The sequence below is a fragment of the Scyliorhinus canicula genome, chromosome 11, assembly GCF_902713615.1.
Source record: "Scyliorhinus canicula chromosome 11, sScyCan1.1, whole genome shotgun sequence".
NCBI lineage: Eukaryota > Metazoa > Chordata > Chondrichthyes > Carcharhiniformes > Scyliorhinidae > Scyliorhinus > Scyliorhinus canicula.
In genome coordinates, this window is record NC_052156.1 from 32,167,911 (window position 1) to 32,188,256 (window position 20,346).

The following is a 20,346-nucleotide window of genomic DNA, read 5'->3' on the forward strand; positions in this document are numbered from 1 at the left end:
TTTGCGGCCTCGCGACCCTCAAGGTTGAGCCTCCCTCACTCTTTGCCAATCTGACCACAGATTGCAAGCCCGTCGCCACCAGGAGCAGACGGTACAGCACCCAGGACAAGGCCTTCATCAGGTCCGAAGTCCAGCGGCTGCTTCGGGAGGGTATCATCGAGGCCAGCAACAGCCCTTGGAGAGCCCAGGTGGTAGTGGTTACGACCGGGGAGAAGCACAGGATGGTTGTGGACTACAGCCAGACCATCAACCGGTACACGCAGCTCGACGCGTACCCCCTCCCCCGCATTTCTGAGATGGTCACTCAGATTGCACAGTACCTGGTCTTCTCTACTATTGACCTGAAATCTGCCTACCACCAGCTTCCCATCCGTAAATCGGACCGTCCCTACACTGCCTTCGAGGCAGACAACCAGCTAGAAGGCTGGTGTTCCGGCTGCTCTCGCCATCCATGCTTGGGTCCCTGGGGGGCGCTGGAACTGGCACTGGCTGGGGGCGGGGGGCCCTGGATGGGCCGGGCCCATCACTGCCTGATCCTGCAAGAAACAAGACAGCATGTATGGTTAGACAGGCGGACGAGGTGAGGCTTGAGGTGGTGACGGCTGTTGGTGTGAGGGGTGGAGGGGCTAGGGCTGTTGGTGTGAGGGGTTGAGGGGCGAATGCTGTTGGTGTGTGGGATGACGGCTGGAGGTTCGGAGGCTGTTGGTGTGTGCGGTGAGGGGTGGAGGGGCGAATGCTGTTGGTGTGTGGGGTGAGGGATGGAGGGGTGATGGGGTGAGGTGTCGGCACGCATATGTCATGAGGAGCCGCAAACGGGCAGGGGTCTCACTTAGTGGCACGATTCCGACTTTCCTCCGGCCAGCCGACGATGTCCAACACATCTGCTCGGGCACTGTGAGGGGACGCATGTGTGCTGGTCCCCCTCCGGGTAAGACCCACTCACAGCGGTTATGCGCGGACTTCGACTGGGGGTGGGGGTTGGAAACACAAACGGCGACAGTGTTAGATGGCCCGTCGCATGCAGCCCAGGGGTTGGGTCTCTGAAGGCACTGGTGCACAGGGAACCCGGCCATTGTGCCTGGCATGGGTGGGTGCAGCCATATGGGTGAGGTTGGGACCATCCCCCTGGGGGAGGGGGTTGGTGCCAGGGGCACAGTGCTGGGTGCTCACCCTGGCTGCCCTGAGAAGGTCATGCAGTTTTTTCCGGCACTGGTCAACTGTCCTGGCCACTGTCCCAACGGCGCTGATGGCATCGGCCACCTCCACCCATGCATGGCGAACAATAGTGCATGCTGTCCTGCGGTCCGGTCCAGGGTATAAAATGAAATGAAATGAAAATCGCTTATTGTCACGAGTAGGCTTCAATGAAGTTACTGTGAAAAGCCCCTAGTCGCCACATTCCGGCGCCTGTCCGGGGAGGCTGGTACGGGAATCAAACCGTGCTGCTGGCCTGCTTGGTCTGCTTTAAAAGCCAGCGTTTTGCCTGGTGAGCTAAACCAGCCCCTATTAACACCTGCCTCCTCTCCTCCACGGTGTCCAGGATGGTCTCGAGCTCCCCGTCCCTAAATCAAGGTGCTGCTCTGCATGACGCCATCTTGCCTGCGACTGCTGAGTGGGGGGATAATTTTTAACTGGAGCCACGGCGCCGCGCCAACGACGAAACCGGTGAATCAGCGGACGCTCTGTCACACGCTGCACAACCCGCCCGTGCATACCCTTGTGGGCCCGATGACACCGTCATGAAACTCCACGGTCTTCACGAGGGCATCAACACTTAGCCTTGTTTTGGGATAATCCAGCCTCTGCTCTGTACACTATCAGAAATAGGAGCAGAAATAAGCTGTTAGGTTCCTCAAGCCCCCATTCAGTTAAATTATGGCTGATTTTCTACCCAAATCCACTTTCCCATCCTATATCCCCTAACTCCCTAAGTATGCATGAATCAATCAAACTCTGTCCTAAAAAAGATCAATAACTTGAATGGGTTGAAGTGAGAAATAGAAAAGGAGCAGTCACCTTGTTGGGAGTTTTCCATAGGCCCCCCAATAGCAGCAGAGATGTGGAGGACAGATTGGGAAACAGATTTTGGAACGGTGCAGAAGTCACAGGGTAGTAGTTATGGGTGACTTCAACTTCCCAAACATTAAGTGGAAACTCTTTAGATCAAATAGTTAGGATGGGGTGGTGTTTGTGCAGTGTGTCCAGGAAGCTTTTCTAACACAGTATATAGATTGTCCGACCAGAGGGGAGGCCACATTGGATTTGGTACTTGGTAATGAACCAGGGCAAGTGATAGATTTGTTAGTGGGGGGGCATTTTTGAGGAGTGACCACAATTCTGTGACTTTCACTTTAGTAATGGAGAGGGATAAGTGCGTGCAACAGGGCAAGGTTTACAATTGGGGGAAGGGTAAATACAATGCTGTCAGACAAGCATTGAAGTGCATAAGTTGGGAACATAGGCTATCAGGGAAGGACACAAGTGAAATGTGGAACTTGTTCAAGGAACAGGTACTACGTGTCTTTGATGTGTATGTCCCTGTCAGGCAGGGAAGAGATGGTCAAGTGAGGGAACCATGGTTGACAAGAGAGGTTGAATGTCTTGTTAAGAGGAAGAAGGAGACTTATGTAAGGCTGAGGAAACAAGGTTCAGACAGGGCGCTGGAGGGATACCAGATAGCCAGGAGGGAACAGAAGAAAGGGATTAGGAGAGCTAAGAGAGGGCATAAAAAATCTTTGGCGGGTAGAATCAAGGAAAACCCCAAGGCCTTTTACACATATGTAAGAAATATGAGAATGACTAGAGCGAGAGTAGGTCCGATCAAGGACAGTAGCGGGAGATTGTGTATTGAGTCTGAAGAGATATGAGAGGTCTTGAACGAGTACTTTTCTTCAGTATTTACAAACGAGAGGGGCCATATTGTTGGAGAGGACAGTGTGAAACAGACTGTTAAGCTCGAGGAGATACTTGTTAGGAAGGAAGATGTGTTGGGCATTTGAAAAACTTGAGGATAGACAAGTCCCCCGGGCCTGACGGGATATATCCAAGGATTCTATGGGAAGCAAGAAATGAAATTTCAGAGCCGTTGGCAATGATCTTTTCGTCCTCACTGTCAACAGGGGTGGTACCAGGGGATTGGAGAGTGGCGAATGCCGTGCCCCTGTTCAAAAAAGGGAATTGGGGTAACCCTGGGAATTACAGGCCAGTTAGTCTTACTTCGGTGGCAGGCAAAGTAATGGAAAGGGAACTGAGGGATAGGATTTCTGAGCATCTGGAAAAACACTGCTTGATTAGGGATAGTCAGCACGGATTTGTGAGGGGTAGGTCTTGCCTTACAAGTCTTATTGAATTCTTTGAGGAGGTGACCAAGCATGTGGATGAAGATAAAGCAGTGGATGTAGTGTACATGGATTTTAGTAAGGCATTTGATAAGGTTCCCCATGGTAGGCTTATGCAGAAAGTAAGGAGGCATGGGATAATGGGAAATTTGGCCAGTTGGATAACGAACTGGCTAACCAATAGAAGTCAGAGAGTGGTGGTGGATGGCAAATATTCAGCCTGGAGCCCAATTACCAGTGGCGTACCGCAGGGATCAGTTCTGGGTCCTCTGCTGTTTGTGATTTTCATTAATGACTTGGATGAGGGAGTTGAAGGGTGGGTCAGTAAATTTGCAGATGATACGAAGATTGGTGGAGTTGTGGATAGTGAGAAGGGCTTTTGTCGGCTGCAAAGAGACATAGGTAGGATGCAGAGCTGAGCTGAGAAGTGGCAGATGGAGTTTAACCCTGACAACTGTGAGGTTGTCCATTTTGGAAGGACAAATATGAATGCGGAATACAGGGTTAACGGTAGGGTTCTTGTCAATGTGGAGGTGCAGAGAGATCTTGGGGTCTATGTTCATAGATCTTTGAAAGTTACCACTCAAGTGGATAGAGCTGTGAAGAAGGTCTATGGTGTGCTAGCGTTCATTAGCAGAGGGATTGAATTTAAGAGCCGTGAGGTGATGATGCAGCTGTACAAAACCTTGGTCAGGCCACGTTTGGAGTACTGTGTGCAGTTCTGGTCACCTCATTTTAGGAAGGATGTGGAAGCTTTGGAAAAGGTGCAAAGGAGATTTACCAGGATGTTGCCTGGAATGGAGAGTAGGTCTTACGAGGAAAGGTTGAGGGTGTTAAGCCTTTTCTCATTAGAACGGAGAAGGATGAGAGGCGACTTGATAGAGGTTTATAAGATGATCAGGGGAATAGATGGAGTCAGAGACTTTTTCCCCGGGTGGAACAAACCATTACAAGGGGACATAAATTTAAGGTGAATGGTGGAAGATATAGGGGGGATGTCAGAGGTAGATTCTTTGCCACGAGAGTAGTGGGGGCATGGAACGCACTGCCTGTCGAAGTAGTTGAGTCGGAAACATTAGGGACCTTCAAGCGGCTATTGGATAGGTACATGGATTATGGTAGAAAAATGGAGTGTAGATTAATTTGTTCTTAAGGGCAGCACGGTAGCATTGTGGATAGCACAATTGCTTCACAGCTCAAGGGTCCCAGGTTCGATTCCGGCTTGGGTCACTGCCTGTGCGGAGTCTGCACATCCTCCCTGTGTGTGCGTGGGTTTCCTCCGGGTGCTCCGGTTTTCTCCCACAGTCTAAAGATGGGTAGGTTAGGTGGATTGGCCATGATAAATTGCCCTTAGTGTTGGGTGGGGTTACTGGGTTATGGGGATAGGGTGGAGGTGTTGACCTCGGGTAGGTGCTCTTTCCAAGAGCAGGTGCAGACTTGATGGGCCGAGTGGCCTCCTTCTGCACTGTAAATTCTATGATAATCTATGATTAATCTAGCACAAAGGTTCGGTACAACATCGTGGGCTGAAGGGCCTGTTCTGTGCTGTATTTTTCTATGTATTATGTTCTAACTGACCATCCACAGTTCCGGTCAGATTCCTCCATCATGTTCTCACCTCCAAATTTATCTATTTCAACGCTGGTCATGCTGCATACAATGTAAACGTCAGCAGCGGGGTTCTCCGACCCCCGCCGCGTCGGAGAATATCCGGGGGGCGGTGCGAATCCTGCCCCGCCGCCGGCTGCCATATTGTCCGGTGCCGCTTTTCGGGTGGGGCCGGGATTCACGCCTCGCTGCGCGGGGGCCATTGGCAGCGGCACCCCCGGCAATTCTCCGGACCCCAATGGGCTGAGCGGCCTTCCATTTTTGGGCAGTCCCGCTGGCGTGAATCACTCAACTCACGTACCGGCGGGACTTGGCAGGTAAGTCGGCTGGGGGCCTGGGGCCGTCCTCTGCGCCCCGCCCCGGGAGGGTCCGACCCCAGGGGGGCAGGGTGGCCTGGCCCACGATCGGGGCCCACCAATCTGTGGGCGGGTCTGTGCCGTGGGGGCACTCCTTCCTTCCACGCTGGCCCCTGTAGGGCTCCGCCATGGCTGGCACGGAGAAGAGAACCCCCCGCGCTTGTGCCAAAACACGCTGGCGGTTTCGTGCATGCGCAAAGTCATGCCGGACCTTCGGCGCATGCGCAGACTCGCGCAGTCCCTTCAGAATTCCGCACTTTCGGGAACTGTTGACGCTGGAGTGGTTGGCGCCGGTTTCCTGCCGGTGTGGGGACTTATTCCCCGGAGAGGAGAATCCTGGCCCAGTTCTTTTTGTCTTCTACTTCTATCCTTTCCTGTACCAAGTTTGGCTCAACCATTTTACCTGTCCTATTGACCTCCATTAGCTCACATTCTCCCAATGTTTCAAACCTATTGGGCGTGATTCTCCGGCCTCGTTACACTCTTGCTCAAGTGTAACAAAGCAGGTGACTAGCAGGAAAAGACAAAATGAGATCAGCGCCAAACAGTTTGTGATGCAATCAGCCCGCTCCCCTAGGCAAAATCAGGATCTTGCCATAGCATAGTGAGAAACCAGTTATCACCACTTAAGCCCTAATTCCATACAATGAACGGGAGCCACCCCATATCCAAACGCCTCCCGTCATTCAGCGGTCTCCACGGCAAGTGCTCACTCTCGTGCCAATTAGTACTTTTTAGAAAGTGTACCTGGCGGAAGGGCTTCTGTCGGGAGCCGAGGAGGTGAGTCGCCAACTTTGCACACAGGCAAATAGCCCAGGGGCGCTGAGCTTGTTGCCCCAGTGCTCGGCAGGGGTGGTGGACCCTCGGCTGGGAGTGGGCCACCATGGGTGAATCTGGAGCATGGGGGACGCATTGTTGGCCTCGTGGCACTCTGCCGCCCCCATCTCCTGCGCTCGTAGTCTCTGGGACTCCTCCAGTCGGCTATGGATCTGCTGGAGTGATGCTGACATCTCCCCATGAATGTCCCAGCCACTCCCTATCGTCTCCATCAGCTCCGGGTAACCCTATTCCACAGGCTCAGCATCAGGCTGGGACCCAGCTAGGGTCTGTCCACTAACATTTCCCGCCGACATGTGTATTTGCGCTTGTGGAGGGTGGGCGACAGCTGTGCCACGACATTAACAGTTGTATCCTCAGAGCTCTCCTCTGAGGTGTTCTCCCCGGAGTAAGGAGAGATGCCACCCAGGATGGGCCGGCGCCATCGGCTGGAGGATCTGCGGGAGAATGGACATGTGGTCAGTGGGAGAGATGGGTCAGTCAGTAAGGCGATAACAAAGTATGTTTGGCAGGTCCTCCGTGGAGCTGGGTGGCTCCTCTGCAACATCCGCCAGCCCCCCCGTGTGGGTGACCAATCTGTCCTTGGCCGCCACAGTCACTTCCAGGACACGCTCCTCGAAGGAAGTGAGGATTCTTAAGTCCGACACCCCACCCATCGCCAGAAGGGCCCTCTCCTGCCAATTGTGGGAGAGCTTTTCCTGCGGAGACACAGAGAGGGCATCGTTAGCCACATGCGTGGCTCACAGTGGTGGTGGGGAGTGGTGTTGTGCAGTGAGGTTTGGGAATTTGAAGGGGGGTGGAGGGAAGGTTGGGAATCGCCTGGGGGTTGGTGAGGGTGGATGTTCCCTTTGGTGGGGAGGGGGAGCAGGGTCGTTGGTGTCTACTCTCTCGTGCTGCCCGATGTAAGTCATTGATCTTTTTGCGGCACCGGAGGCCAGTCCTCCTGGTCACACTCCCCGAGCTGACGGCTGCCACCACTTCATCCCAGGCAGCAGTGGCTGCCTTGTGGCTCACCCTCCGGGACCCTCGGGGGGGGGGGGGGGGGGGGGGGGGGTTGGCCAGGACATCCCTCCTCGTCTCCCCTGCGTCTAACAGCCTCCTAAGGTCTGCATCCCTCAATCTTGGGGCTGGTCTCGGCGCCACTGTTGCAAGCCGGCAGGGGTTGGCTGAGCAAGTGCAGCTTATGTGCTACTCAACACTGTTAGCTGGGGGCTGGCGAGAGCGATGCTGGCGAATCAGCTGGATTGCCTTCGTTTGTGGCGAGAAGCCCATGAGGACTCGCTAAATGGACCGATTAACGTTGCAAAGCTGGGCCGAGCGCCGGGAAGCTCGCGGCAATTCCCGCTCACTACCACACTTAGAAATTTCTTTGGAGAATTACGCCCAATATTTGCATGTGTTTAAATCCATCCATGGCCTTACCTCTCCCTTCCTCTTTGACCTCCACCTTACACCCTGTCACCTGCCACCGACATCCCACCAGGGAACTTTCCATTCTTCTGATTCTGGCTATTGTGTGTTCCTCTCCCTTGCCTCACTATAGACAGCTGTGCTTTCTGCTACTTAGACCTTATGGCTTGTCACTTCTCTCCATAGCACTTTCCTTTCCTCGACAATCATCTGCTTTTAGAACTCCCTTAAAACCTAGGATAAAAGCAAATTACTGCGGATGCTGGAATCTGAAACCAAAGAGAAAATGCTGGAAAATCTCAGAGGGTCACCTGGACTCGAAACGTTAGCTCTATTCTCTCCCTACAGATGCTGCCAGACCTGTTGAGATTTTCCAGTATTTTCTCTTTGGTCCCTTAAAACCTCGAACTAAGTCAAGTTTTTTGACTCTTTCTAATAGTGTTCCTTGACGAACCTTTGAGATTTTTAGCATCGTAAAAATACTACATACAGGCTATATAAATTCAAGTTGTTGAATAGGTAGTTCAAGAAACTTATAGAAACATGCATACCATTAATGGCAGAATACTCATTTGTGGCCACATCAATATTAAAGGTGCCACTGGAACCAGGGTGAACATTTAGACCTGCTCATCGTTATCCTGCTCCAGTCTCCCACTCTGGAATTTATTCTAAGCAGGTGGCAAGAATTCCTGCCTGAAAATGATATGGTGATTCGTTGATACAAACAGAAAATGCTGGAATTACTCAGCACATCAGGCAGCCTATGCACTGAGAGAAACAAAGTCAACATTTAAGATCAATGACCTTTTGTCACATCTGGTCAGTAAAATATGCAGATCGAGCTCTGTGACACCATTGAGGCCCAACTACTCCTAATTTTGTGGCCCAAGTCAGGAAACCATTGCAACTTTCCCACCAGATAAAGGCAGTGTAGAAGGCCCAAGAGATTTTGATTTTTTTTTGCTTTCCTCATGTGACCAGTAGGTGCAGGAGTGCAATTTATGCCTCACTTATCCCATGTTCCCCCTCTCCCCCCCCCCCCCCCCCCCCCCCAAAAAACACCCTGCGTATGCCTTACCTGAATACAATTAAATCCCAAGGAGTTGAATTCCAGGAGATCAGCTGACAAGTATGTGTTAAGTGGAACTTTGTGATAGCTGAGGAGGCCCTATTCCCACATTAATGCATCTCTATGTAACATGATATATCTACAAATGCAAGCTATATCAAAAGCACCAGATTCAAATGCCAATTATTGAAAACACAGTAAAGCAGTAAATGTGTGAAAAGTTATTCAATTTGATCACACTTTACCACATGACCTGACTTTGCAAAAGGCCAGGAGTTAGTCCCAGAAAAATTCCGTAACTTTCTACTGCTTAGCGTCCTGTTTTCGAATGTGTGCGATACTCTGCCATGTTTTCAATTTTTTTCGTACAGCGGTGAACATTCCCAGAGCATCTCCATAGCCTTTGCAGTATTAGCTAGGGAAACAGGTAGGTGAGAGAGTGGACATTCATCATTTTCTTTCCGGTCATTGGCTTCCCCAGTTGAAGATTGTACTACATCTTCAGTTGCATCATCTGTCAGTTCCGTCATGCAGGGTACGACATCAGCCACCTCCTCCGAAGTCTCTCATGGTTGTACCAATTGAACTTTCCATGCTGGCTTCCCTCAGCTGAGCAAAAACCTTTTTTTAATATTATTTTTTTCCAATCAAGCGGCAATTTAGTGTGGCCAATTTACCTACCCTGCACATCTTTTTGGGTTGTGGGGGATGAGACCCACACAGACACGGGGAGAATGTGCAAACTCCACAGACAGTGACCTGGGGCGTGGGTCAAACCTGGGTCCTCGGCGCCGTGAGGCAGCAGTTCTAACCACTGCACCACCGCGCTGCCCAAGGCGAGCGAAAACCGAAGCGCCTCATTATTGGATTGGTTGGCCTCACCTTGCTCCTCCTTGTTCTTTATGTCTTGCGCTGTTGTAACCTCTTTGCTCCACACGGTGGAACCAGTTGACAAGTGTGGTTATGTCACAATATTCCAGGCCCTTTTCATCATGAACAAGGCCCCTAGTATAGTTGGATTGTATTGCTGCTTCTTGATAACATAAGGGAGGGATCACCTGTTGATGGTAGTGGATCTTCAGGTTCCAAATCACCCCCTGATCCATTGGCTGGCACTTGCCTTGGTGTGGGAGGCGAGAAAAACAGTTTTACACTCTTCATGCCAGCAATGTTTGGGTGCACATGGCGGTTATCTGTAATGATGACAATCTTTATTTTCTTTTGTTGATATTTTTTGTCCACTTTCCTTATCCATTCCTTAAAAATGCTGGCAGTTTTGTTAGCCTCGCACTGCATGGGTGATATCTTGATATCCTTGAAACAACATGGCTTCTTGGATTTTCCTATCACAAGAAGTGGCAGCTTTCGTGCAATCCATGTTGGCGCAAGCTATAGCAGTAATGCATTTCTTGCTCTGCATTCCTTCTCTCTGATCGACAACACTTTTAATTTTCTCACAGGTTTAGCCATACTCGCAGGTTTTGCACATCCTTTCACAAGGAGATGTCAAATGATGGCGTGTTCAGCGCTCTATAATTTTGTGTTCTTGTGCCCCAACTGCATTCTGGTCAGTGCAGTCATATGTGAAGCTAAGACAAATTTGGCTAATTCAGAATTATCAGTGTGCAATTTTGGTTTATCTCTGTCATAATATACACACAAGTATATGATGGTGCACAGACAGGCAGTGATTGACACACAGGATGACCAATGAACACACAGAACACAGCAGCCAATCACCAGACAGGACACGACCACTATAAAGCCAGAGGGCACTACTTTTCCTGCTCTCTTGGGATCTAGCCTCAGAGACAGTCAGAGCCCGTGAGCAACAACTAGAACATACACCATGTGGTAGTAAGATAGTCTGGTCAGGTTAGCCTCAGGTCTCCAGTCAAGTCAGCACAGTGTCAACCCACAGTTAAAGTATCTATGATAGTTAAGAGTTCAATAAAATCGAGTTGCATTTCTTCAAGTGTTGGAAGCCTGTCTCTCACTGCTGCAGTAAACGCAGTCCTCGCAGACCCAGCTTGCCCAACACATCATGGTACCAGTGAGTCATGCTCGAGTTTGACGGACCTGCCTTGAGATAGTCTGTCTTTGACCAGCGATCAGCCATCCGGTAACATGGACAGAGTCCGCCCTCCCTCGCAGCTCCGCATCGCCGGCAACCTCGGTGCAAACTGGAAGATTTTCAAGCAAAAGTTCCAGATGTATCTTGAAGCCACCGACCTCGAAGCCGCATCGGATGCCAGGAAGATTGCTCTCTTCCTCTCTACAGCCGGGGACCACGCCATCCACGTCTTTAACTCCCTCACCTTTGCTGAAGGCGAGGACAAGACAAAGTTTAAAACAGTCCTGCTGAAGTTCGACAGCCACTGTGACATCGAAGTCAATGAGAGCTTTGAACGCTATGTGTTCCAGCAGAGGCTTCAGGGTAAGGATGAACCTTTTCAGTCCTTCTTAACCCATCTCCGTACCCTCGCGCAGTCCTGCAACAACGGCTCCACTTCCAACTCCATGATCCGCGACCAGATCGTTTTCGGGGTCCACTCCGATCCCCTTCGCCAGCAGCTCCTTAAAGTTAAGCAGCTCACCCTTTCCATCGCCATCGAGACCTGCGTCCTACACGAGCACGCTAACAACCAGGGCAAGGCCCCCAGGATGCGGAGCGAGTGTAGGCTGTAAAACAGCTCCAGGGCCCGAGTCTGGATGAGGGCGGCCATTTTGCGCCCGTTTCCCGGGCTCGTGCGCATGCGCGCCACGACCAAGGTGACGGCGAGGCCGATGACCGAACATCGTTCGACCGCACCGCGCATGAGCGGTGGCGCATGGAGCGTCCTGACGTCGGCACCATGACGTGCCACAACTGTGGCTCCACCCATTTAAAGCGGCAATGTCCCGCGAAATCTTGACACTGTCTCCAGTGTGGCAAGCTTGGCCACTACGCAGCCCTGTGCAGATCTGCTCAACTGCCCAACACACAGCGATCTCAGCCGCAGCGCAGGAATGTCCGGTCAGTACAACAACCCGTTGCAGAGTCCGACTCCGACATGGTTCCAGATCCCAACACCGAGGGCCTCACATCCCCATTCCGGGTGGGCATCATCACCAAGCATACGATGCTTTCAGCCAAAAAGGTGAAACAACTCCCAGTGATGAGCATTGATCCGGATGACGAGTGGTGTGCCTCTCTTACGGTCAACAAGGCTCGCATACACTTCAGGCTGGACACTGGGCTTCTGCGAACCTCATTTCAAAGTCTGACCTTGATACCATCCGTGTCAAGCCAAGCATTCTTCCACCGGCCTGCCAGCTCCTCGACTACAATGGCAATGCCATTGCTGCCAGTGGCTCATGCCAGCTTGCGGTATCCCATCGTTCTTCAAAACAACCCTGCGTTTTGAAATTGTAAGAACCAACAGAGCTTCCTTGCTCGGTGCTCAGGCTTGCAAAATCTTGAATCTTGTTCTGCGGGTTCACACCATGTCGTCCGCTGAGGCAACGGCCTCGCCAAATGTCAACTTCCAAACCCGATTAGATGACACCATAGCACAATACCACAGTGTCTTCGAAGGTATGGGCACACTCCCCTACCGATACAAGATACCACTGAAGCCAAATGCCACACCTGTGGTTCATGCACCGCGACGGTTGCCGGCACCCCTTAAGGACCGCCTCAAGCAGCAGCTGCAAGACATCCAGGACCAGGATGTAATTTCTAAGGTCACGGAACCCACGGACTGGGTTAGCTCCATGGTTTGTGTCAAAAAATCGTCTGGGGAACTTCGCATTTGTATCCACCCCAAAGATTTGAACCGTAACATCATGAGGGAACACTACCCTTACCTCAACGGGAAGAGCGGACCAGCGAAATAGCTCACGCCAAATTTTTCACGAAGCTGGATTCCTCCAAGGGGTTTTGGCAAATACAGCTGGACGCGTCCAGTCGAAAGCTGTGCACATTTAACACCCCGTTCGGTCGTTACTGTTAGAACCGGATGCCCTTTGGCATCATCTCCGCCTCGGAGGTGTTCCACCGAATAATGGGTCAAATGATGGTGGGCATCGAGGGGGTGCGAGTGTACGTCGATTATATCATTGTCTGGTCCACAACTCCTCAGGAACACATCGATCGCCTCAAACGAATGTTCCATAGGATCCACGAGCATGGCCTCCAACTCAATAGAGCCAAATGCTCGTTCGGTCATGCAAAATAAGGTTCCTCTGCGACCATGTTTCGCAGTTCGGTGTGCAGCCAGATGCAGACAAGGTGTCGGCAATCAACGCCATGAAGACCCCGCAGGTCAAGAAGGCGGTCCTCCGCTTCCTAGGGATGGTCAACTTCCTTGGGAAGTTTATCCCCAACCTTGCATCACATACCACAGCTCTCCGCCATCTTGTTAAAAAAACTACAGACTTCCAGTGGCTCCCCGCTCATGAGCGAGAGTGGCGTGAGCTCAGGACAAAACTCACCAAGGCCCCGGTACTGGCGTTTTTCGACCCCGCCAAGGAGACAAAGATCTCCACCGACGCGAGCCAGGCTGGCATTGGGGCAGTACTCCTCCAGCGGGACGAATCCTCCTCCTGGGCCCCAGTCGCATATGCATCTAGAGCCATGACACCTATGAGCAGCGATATGCTCAGATTGAAAAAGAATGCCTGGGCCTCCTCACAGGGATTGACAAATTCCATGATTCCGTGTATGGACTCCCCAAATTCACGGTCGAGACGGACCACAGGCCATTGGTTCACATCATCCAAAAATACCTCAATGATATGACGCCACGGCTACAACGTATCCTCCTCAAACTCCGCCGCTACGATTTCGACCTGGTTTACACCCCTGGCAAGGAGCTCATTGTGGCCGAAGCACTCTCTAGATCCATCACCACGCCGTGTGAGCAGTCGGACTTTATCTGTCAGATTGACGCTCAGGTGAAGTTTTGTGCATCCAACTTTCCGGCCACTGATGAAAGGGTCATGCAAATTCGTCAGGATACGGCCAGGGATCCTTTACTCCAGTGGGTGATACGACATCTCATGGATGATTGGCAAAAGGGGCAGTGCCCACAGTTCTATAATGAGCAGAGGGCAGCAGAGCAGAGCTACTGATCAGCTGTTCTGGGGAAATTTGCATACGTGCAGTGCAGTCAGCCTAAGTTGAAGGTGAACTGGCGAAGGAGACCCAAGGAGTTTGAGTGAAGACAAGCATCCAGCAGAGGGCAGCAGAGCAGAGCTACTGATCAGCTGTTCTGGGGAAATTTGCATACGTGCAGTGCAGTCAGCCTAAGTTGAAGGTGAACTGGCGAAGGAGACCCAAGGAGTTTGAGTGAAGACAAGCATCCAGCAGAGGGCAGCAGAGCAGAGCTACTGATCAGCTGTTCTGGGGAAATTTGCATACGTGCAGTGCGGTTAGCCTAAGTTGAAGGTGGTTTGTGGAGGGGCTGTTGGCAACTGACAGTTAAACCCGAAACACTTCGTGAGTGTTTCCCACCCTACCCTACCTCCTCCTCTAACCAACCCCCCCCCCACCCTACCTCCTCCTCTAACCAACCCCCCCCACCCCATGGTGGTTGGGAAGCGGGAGCAGGGGCCTGTCGTGAAGGTGAGTGAGTGCCTTTAAATTTGCTTAACTTTCAGCGGGAGCAGGGTTTGAGGTAATATCAGGTAAGCTCTTCCTTTCTTTTTCTTTTTCTTGTTTTTTTTTTAAATCTAGAGGTGATGTCAGGGAAGGCAGTACAATGCTCCTCCTGCAGAATGTTTGAGGTGAGGGACGCCATCAGTGTCCCTGCTGATTTCATCTGTGGGAAGTGCACCCAACTCCAGCTCCTCAAAAACCGTGTTAGGGACCTGGAGCTTGAGCTGGATGAACTTCGGATCATTCGGGAGGCAGAGGGGGTCATAGATAGGAGCTTCAGGGAAGTAGTTAAACCAAAGACTGGAGATAGATGGGTAACTGTAAGAGGGACTGGGAAGAAGCAGTCAGTGCAGGGACCCCCTGCGGTCGTTCCCCTGAGTAACAAGTATACCGTTTTGGATACTTGTGGGGGGGATGACTTACCAGGGGTAAGCCATGGGGTACGGGCCTCTGGCACGGAGTCTGTCCCTGTTGCTCAGAAGGGAAGGGGGGAAAGGAGTAGAACATTAGTAATTGGGGACTCAATAGTCAGGGGCACAGATAGGAGATTTTGTGGGAGCGAGAGAGACTCACGTTTGGTATGTTGCCTCCCAGGTGCAACGGTAAGTGATGTCTCGGATCGTGTTTTCCGGGTCCTTAAGGGGGAGGGGGAGCAGCCCCAAGTCGTAGTCCACATTGGCACTAACGACATAGGTAGGAAAGGGGACAAGGATGTCAGGCAGGCCTTTAGGGAGCTAGGATGGAAGCTCAGAGCGAGAACAAACAGAGTTGTTATCTCTGGGTTGTTGCCCGTGCCACGTGATAGTGAGATGAGGAATAGGGAGAGAGAGCAATTAAACACGTGGCTACAGGGATGGTGCAGGCGGGAGGGATTCAGATTTCTGGATAACTGGGGCTCTTTCTGGGGAAGGTGGGACCTCTATAGACAGGATGGTCTACATCTGAACCTGAGGGGCACCAATATCCTGGGGGGGAGATTTGTTAGTGCTCTTTGGGGGGGTTTAAACTAATTCAGCAGGGGCATGGGAACCTGGATTGTAGTTTTGGGGTACGGGAGATTGAGAGTATAGAGGTCAGGAGCACAGATTTGACTTCGCAAGAGGGTGCCAGTGTTCAGGTAGGTGGTTTGAAGTGTGTCTACTTCAATGCCAGGAGTATACGAAACAAGGTAGGGGAACTGGCAGCATGGGTTGGTACCTGGGACTTCGATGTTGTGGCCATTTCAGAGACATGGATAGAGCAGGGACAGGAATGGTTGTTGCAGGTTCCGGGGTTTAGGTATTTTAGTAAGCTCAGAGAAGGGGGCAAAAGAGGGGGAGGTGTGGCGCTGCTAGTCAAGGACAGTATTACGGTGGCGGAAAGGATGCTAGATGGGGACTCTTCTTCTGAGGTAGTATGGGCTGAGGTTAGAAACAGGAAAGGAGAGGTCACCCTGTTGGGAGTTTTCTATAGGCCACCTAATAGTTCTAGGGATGTGGAGGAAAGGATGGCGAAGATGATTCTGGAAAAGAGCGAAAGTAACAGGGTAGTTGTTATGGGAGACTTTAACTTTCCAAATATTGACTGGAAAAGATATAGTTCGAGTACATTAGATGGGTCATTCTTTGTACAATGTGTGCAGGAGGGTTTCCTGACACAATATGTTGACAGGCCAACAAGAGGCGAGGCCACATTGGATTTGGTTTTGGGTAATGAACCAGGCCAGGTGTTAGATCGGGAGGTAGGTGAGCACTTTGGAAACAGTGACCACAATTCGGTGACCTTTACGTTAGTGATGGAAAGGGATAAGTATACCCCGCAGGGCAAGAGTTATAGCTGGGGGAAGGGCAATTATGATGCCATTAGACATGACTTAGGATGTGTTGGTTGGAGAAGTAGGCTGCAAGGGTTGGGCACACTGGATATGTGGAGCTTGTTCAAGGAACAGCTATTGCATGTTCTTGATAAGTACGTACCAGTCAGGCAGGGAGGAAGGGGTCGAGCGAGGGAACCGTGGTTTACCAAAGAAGTGGAATCTCTTGTTAAGAGGAAGAAGGAGGCCTATGTGAAGATGAGGCATGAAGTTTCAGTTGGGGCGTTTGATAGTTACAAGGAAGCGAGGAAGGATCTAAAGAGAGAGCTGAGACGAGCAAGGAGGGGACATGAGAAGTCTTTGGCAGGTAGGATCAAGGAAAACCCAAAAGCTTTCTATAGGTATGTCAGGAATAAAAGAATGACTAGGGTAAGAGTAGGGCCAGTCAAGGACAGTAGTGGGAAGTTGTGTGTGGAGGCTGAGGAGATAAGCGAGATACTAAATGAATACTTTTCGTCAGTATTCACTCAAGAAAAAGATAATATTGTGGAGGAGAATGCTGAGACCCAGGCTATTAGAATAGATGGCATTGAGGTGCGTAGGGAAGAAGTGTTGGCAATTCTGGACAAGGTGAAAATAGATAAGTCCCCGGGGCCGGATGGGATTTATCCTAGGATTCTCTGGGAAGCCAGGGAAGAGATTGCTGAGCCTTTGGCTTTGATTTTTAGGTCATCATTGGCTACAGGAATAGTGCCAGAGGACTGGAGGATAGCAAATGTGGTCCCTTTGTTCAAGAAGGGGAGTAGAGATAACCCCGGTAACTATAGGCCGGTGAGCTTAACGTCTGTGGTGGGTAAGGTCTTGGAGAGGATTATAAAAGATACGATTTATAATCATCTAGATAGGAATAATATGATTAGGGATAGTCAGCATGGTTTTGTGAAGGGTAGGTCATGCCTCACAAACCTTATCGAGTTCTTTGAGAAGGTGACTGAACAGGTAGACGAGGGTAGAGCAGTTGATGTGGTGTATATGGATTTCAGTAAAGCGTTTGATAAGGTTCCCCACGGTCGGCTATTGCAGAAAATACGGAGGCTGGGGATTGAGGGTGATTTAGAGATGTGGATCAGAAATTGGCTAGTTGAAAGAAGACAGAGAGTGGTAGTTGATGGGAAATGTTCAGAATGAAGTTCAGTTACGAGTGGCGTACCACAAGGATCTGTTCTGGGGTCGTTGCTGTTTGTCATTTTTATAAATGACCTAGAGGAGGGCGCAGAAGGATGGGTGAGTAAATTTGCAGACGACACTAAAGTCGGTGGAGTTGTAGACAGTGCGGAAGGATGTTGCAGGTTACAGAGGGACATAGATAAGCTGCAGAGCTGGGCTGAGAGGTGGCAAATGGAGTTTAATGTGGAGAAGTGTGAGGTGATTCACTTTGGAAAGAATAACAGGAATGCGGAATATTTGGCTAATGGTAAAATTCTTGGTAGTGTGGATGAGCAGAGGGACCTCGGTGTCCATGTACATAGATCCCTGAAAGTTGCCACCCAGGTTGATAGGGTTGGGAAGAAGGCCTATGGTGTGTTGGCCTTTATTGGTAGAGGGATTGAGTTCCGGAGCCATGAGGTCATGTTGCAGTTGTACAAAACTCTAGTACGGCCGCATTTGGAGTATTGCGTACAGTTCTGGTCGCCTCATTATAGGAAGGACGTGGAAGCCTTGGAACGGGTGCAGAGGAGATTTACCAGGATGTTGCCTGGTATGGAGGGAAAATCTTATGAGGAAAGGCTGATGGACTTGAGGTTGTTTTCGTTAGAGAGAAGAAGGTTAAGAGGTGATTTAATAGAGGCATACAAAATGATCAGAGGGTTAGATAGGGTGGACAGCGAGAGCCTTCTCCCGCGGATGGAGGTGGCTAGCACGAGGGGACATAGCCTTAAACTGAGGGGTAATAGATATAGGACAGAGGTCAGAGGTGGGTTTTTTACGCAAAGAGTGGTGAGGCCGTGGAATGCCCTACCTGCAACAGTAGTGAACTTGCCAACATTGAGGGCATTTAAAAATTTATTGGATAAGCATATGGATGATAAGGGCATAGTGTAGGTTAGATGGCCTTTAGTTTTTTTCCATGTCGGTGCAACATCGAGGGCCGAAGGGCCTGTACTGCGCTGTATCGTTCTATGTTCTAATGTATAGGACGAACTAGCGGTAGTGGATAGCATACTAATGAAACTGGACAGGATAGTAATCCCACAGAGCATGCGAGAGCTGGTCCTCAGCCAAATCCACGAGGGTCACCTGGGGGTCGAAGAGTATCGCTGTCGAGCCCGAGAGGCAGTATATTGGCCAGGCATCAGCCAGGACATCGCCAACACGGTCCTCAATTGCCCAACGTGCCAGAGGTTCCAGCCAGTTCAGCCAAAAGAGACTCTGCAGACGCATGAACTGGTGTCCTACCCATGGTCCAAAGTTGGTATTGACCTCTTTCATGCAAAGGACTGAGACTATGTCCTCCTCGTGGACTACTTTTCTAACTACCCCGAGGTGGTCAGACTGACTGACCTCACATCAGCAACAGTCATCAAGGCATGCAAAGAGACCTTTGCCCGTCATGGCATTCCACTTACAGTTATGACTGATAATGGCCCGTGCTTCTTCAGCCGGAAGTGGATGGATTTTGCCCGGCAGTACAATTTCATGCACGTCACTTCAAGCCCCCACTACCCCCAGTCGAATGGGAAAGCTGAAAAGGGGGTCCACATTGTTAAAAAAACTGTTGTGCAAAGCTGCTAACTCAGGTTTGGATTTTAACCTGGCACTGTTAGCCTACAGGGCGACTCCTTTGTCCGCTGGCCTGTCCCCAGCACAGCTGCTAATGAGCCACCACACTACGGACGACAGTGCCGGCTATCCACATCCCGGACCTTGACAATTTTCCGGTCCAACATCTTGGGCCAAATGCAAGTCGGCGTACGACGCCCACGCCACAGATCTCCCTGCTCTGGTCCCTGCTGACCGAGTTCGTGTTCAGCAACCTGACGGCGGCTGGTCTGCCACAGCTGTGGTGGTTAAGCAAGTGGCCCCGAGATCGTTCCTCGTTCACATGTATGATGGCTCCTTTCTTCGGCGTAATAGGTGGGCACTGCGGCGACTTCCACGCTCGCCACCTGAACGTGATGTCCCGCCTCGCATGCTGGTTCCTCGGGACACGCCCTTCCACGAGACCACCGATCTGCCAGTTCTTATACCGACCTCTACATTGGAGGCAGTTGCGCCCATTCCAGTGCAGGCGGCCCCTGACCCACCCTTGAGGCGGTCAACCAGAATTCGTCGCCCGCCAGAGAGACTGAATTTATAGACTGAATGTTGCATTACCTTGTGATCCGTTTACACATCTGTACATATTGTTTCTTCCTAATTTGTTATCTGCCCTCTATCTGCACTAAACACCTTCCCATGTAAATACGTTCACATACTTTGTATATAGTCAGGCTCCAATACACACACTCACTATTTATTGACCTATACACATTTTTTAAAAGTAAAAAAAAGGGGGGGGAGGTGTCATAATATACACACAAGTATATGATGGTGCAGCCAGGCAGTGATTGACACACTGGATGACCAATGAACACACAGAACACAGCAGCCAATCACCAGACAGGACACAACCACTATAAAGCCAGAGGGCACTAGTTTTCCTGCTCTCTTGGGATCCAGCCTCTGAGACAGTCAGAGCCCATGAGCAACAACTAGAACACACACCATGCGGTAGTAAGATAGTCTGGTCAGGTTAGCCTCAGGTCTCCAGTCAAGTCAGCATAGTGTCAACCCACAGTTAAAGTATCTATGATAGTTAAGAGTGCAATAAATTCGAGTTTCATTTCTTCAAGTGTTGGAAGCCTGGCTCTCGCACTGCTGCAGTAAATGCAGTCCTCGCAGACCCAGCTTACCCAACACATCAATCTCGGGCATAGTTCTTTGATATTTGCTGCTCTGCTGGTGGGAATGGTTGACAACTTTGACATGATCAGAATTTTGTGTCAACCAAGTTTTACTCACCACAATTTCATTGTACTGGGTTCTTTTGGTCCCAACGGATGACCTCCTGCCAACCAATATTCTGACCATGTCCTCTACTCAACTGCTGTTTCAGTTGAGTTACAGTGTGAAGGTCAGGGGAGTTTGGCATTTTCCCACTCCCTCCCCACCATGGGTACGAGTTGGCCGATGGTCAAGTTAAAATCTATCCTAAAATGTCAGATTTTGCAACAGTTTTAGGGCAATTGTAA

General features: G+C 50.7%; 1 protein-coding gene across 3 annotated transcripts in view; it reads left to right on the forward strand.

The window, feature by feature from the left end:
- The window catches only part of hdac11 (histone deacetylase 11), a 230,610-nt gene that overhangs the window by 163,189 nt on the left and 47,075 nt on the right, over positions 1–20,346 (forward strand). The window lies entirely within an intron of this gene.